Source organism: Plasmopara halstedii (genome assembly GCF_900000015.1).
Source record: "Plasmopara halstedii genome assembly, contig: Scaffold_323, whole genome shotgun sequence".
Lineage (NCBI taxonomy): Eukaryota > Oomycota > Peronosporomycetes > Peronosporales > Peronosporaceae > Plasmopara > Plasmopara halstedii.
This window is the reverse complement of record NW_020187244.1, coordinates 622,958-626,303: the sequence shown is the minus strand read 5'-3', so window position 1 is coordinate 626,303 and position 3,346 is coordinate 622,958.

The window sequence follows — 3,346 nt, the reverse complement described above, 5'->3', positions numbered from 1 at the left end:
ACCCCAGCATGATGTCCTGATAGCGACGGAACTCATCCTCAACAGCTTCAAGAGTATCGCGAGTCACCAGACGGCGATCAACAAAGTCGTAATGGCCGCCGCCGACTCTTTTCGACGAGAATGGTGGTACGTGGAACGCCTTGTGGGTCGATGTCGTTGCCAGAGTCAAACCCAGTATCTTGTTAAGTGGCGAAGATACCCCGACTTCGAGAACTCGTGGGATTTTGAAGTGCCACTTCGGCAAGACTGCCCAGACGTCGAGGACGCTTGTGATCAGAGGTATCATGGCGTTCCGCGTCGTCGTACGCCTCGCTCTTCTCAACAATAGCCAGAAAAGCCGAAGCGTCATGAGCTGAGATCAAGCTATGGCCCGAAGTTACCGCGGTCGCAGACTTACCCGTGTGAGAGACTTCAGATCTCGCGGGAGCATGATGAATATTCCATACATCGAAAGGGGCAATCCGAAGAAAGTCGCCGACGCCGATCGGATTGCTGGCAAACTTGAATCGAAGATGATGTTCCAAGCGCGCGTCCACCTCCTCGTGGCCCAGCTGATAGTGCAGACACCCAACGATCGAGTGATTGCGTCCTTCGCTTCAGTAGCGGAATCCGCCGAGCAGAAGCCGTATCCCACACGAGGGTAAAGGACCGACCATGGATGCGCGCGCATGGAAGCCGCCCCGCGATGGAATTGATTTGGAGGAAGTCGACGACGAGTAGGATGGGGAGAGAAAGAAGGCGAGATTCCCCAGCGGCGCGGCGTGAGCCCAGCTCGAACCTTGCGGACATAGTGTCCGCTACCGACCTCTCGACTTTCGGGTGAAGTGGTATTTTTTCCAATCGCCCCGAGGAAGCACAGGAACAGCAATTGGAGGCTGCCCACAGGGCGGCTCTCATGCGTTCGTATCCACATTTGGTCCTAGAATCTCGTGTGAATACGGCTTCCGCTCGGTGGATCTCGCTACTGAAGCAAAAGACGCTACCACTCGATCGTTGGGCGTCTTCGCACCGGTCACTACACAAGCCGAGCTTGACCAACGAAAAAGTATTCGAGCTCGCTTTTTGGTACATCAAGAAATTCCAATGGATAGGTAACGCGCTCGACTTCGCGCTCAATGATGAGCCGCTCCTGTATTCGCAACGCGGACTATTCTTGTGGTGCTCACCCCTGGTGAAACCATTGCAGATAATGAAGAGCTCTTTGAGCGATGGGTGCAGCGGCACCGGAAACTTATCTCGCTGTCTAATTTACAGCGGAGCCACAAGGAAGTGAATGTGCGCGTAGAACGCCATCTTCAAATGAGCTTGCCAAACTCAAGGCGCATCGCCGACTCCGTATGTATTGTCGCCCTGCGACATATGGAATAGTCCCATACGCTCCTGCGAGTTCTGTGGTTGAGTCTACGACCACAGCAGCTCATGGTCATAGCTTGAGCTCAGCTCATGGCCCTTCAGCTTCCCGGGCTACCGCCAAGAAGCGCGGAGCTTACGACGACGCGGAGCGCTATGATCCTTCTGGTCATAAGCTTCTACGATGTCTGGGCAGTCTTGCCGATGTGGCACCTCATGCTTCCACGAATTCTTGGAGTCCGGGTATCCTAGCCACCTCACAAGATATTAAGCTTGATCCTGTCGTCAACGTTGATCCACAAGGCGATCCCACGTGATAGTGGACACCACCACTCACGTCGAGAAGATTCGTTGGGAGACGGGGACTCGCGATGCTCTGAGAGCTCGTGAGGACGAGTTTCGTCGCGATCGCGCATCCGCTGACCATCCTGCTGGGGTCGCATATCGCTGCGCAGAAGTTCTAAAGAGTTCTGAGCACGTTTATCACCGGCTGCCTCACGTTGGGGACTATCGTGCTCTGTCGGAGCGGCTTCTAGCCGTCCAGCATACGATTGCGTCGTTTCGCGCGACGGTGAAGCGCTTGGGGCCATTGGAGATCGTTGCACTCCGTGCTCAGTACCAGCTGCTGGTTCAACTTTTGGGTGCCGAGCGCCTTTGAGTGCCGCCCCGTAACCAAAGCTTCTGCGTTCACTAGCGCCGGATCTCGGTACGGCTTAAGCAAGCCCACATAGAATACCGGGCAGGTGCGCATCCTTCTCGGAAGGTTCAACGTAGCTAGGCCCCTCTTGGTCACGAACTTAAAATATCCAATAAACCGTGAACAGAGCTTTATTCTAAAGACAGCAGAGACTGCATGTGTAGGAAGCATCAATAATACTAGGTCTCCGACCTCAAGCTTTTCCACATTACTTCTGATTTCTCATCTGTATTTTCTTTCTGTATGTCCTGGCTTTCAGCCATCGCATCGCGAACGTGTCGTAAGACATTCAGTCTAGTAGACAGGAACTCTCCGACTTCTTTACGCACGGTGAGGGGGCTGACCTCAGCTAGCCGTTCGACTATTCATCTCCTACCAAACCCTGAGCCATGGGATGGCGGCGTCAGCGAGACGCGAGGATTAATAAGCTCGTTCACGTTGAACGGCGTGTAGCCGGCAAACAAATGCACTGCATTGTTCAGAACAAACTCTACGAGTGAAAACATAGCGCTCTAGCGCTTCGGTGTCTCAGCGTAGACGCTGCGAAGAACGTATTCGACGACGCGCTCAGCTTGGCTATCAGTACAAGATGCCACACAGTCAAGTTGGTGTCTAGCACCCATAAGATCGTAGACCAAAACTTCCCACTGAAGCGTGGGTCTCTTTCAGAGACAATTGACTCCGGGAGCCAATCTTGTCGAAAGAACGATCCACAAACAGCATCGCTGAACCCACAACATCGATTGTGTCCGATACCGCCGCAAGATGAGCTATCTTGCTCAAACGGTCCACAAAGACGACCACACCCGTGTTGCCCGCCGAGTCCTCCGGCAGGCCAAACACAAAGGTCCATACTCATGGATCAAAAACACCGGGAGGTTACCAGTAAATTGGCCAGCGGCGCTGCCGCATTCGGAAAGGGTTTCACCCTTTGACACGCCTCACACGTACGCACATATGTGCTCGTCCATTTTTGCAACATGACCACCAGTAGTGATAACTCACAGAGTACGTCTTCTCAAGACCGAGATGACCACTTGTTGGGGTGTCGTGGGCCTTATAGAGGATACAGTACTTTAAATTCTCATCGTGAGGAACCGCAACTTGTAACGTATCCGTCGAATCGGTGCTATAATACAGCAGCCCGTCATTCAACGAATATCGGTGTAACCATGCGCGCAATCGCGCCAAACCCTTTTTGTCCGATTTTCCAAACTCCTTACCCCCGAGAGCCTGTAGCAGCGCTACACACATAATATCACCCGCGTATGCAGCGGATCAAACTTGTCACTGACGACT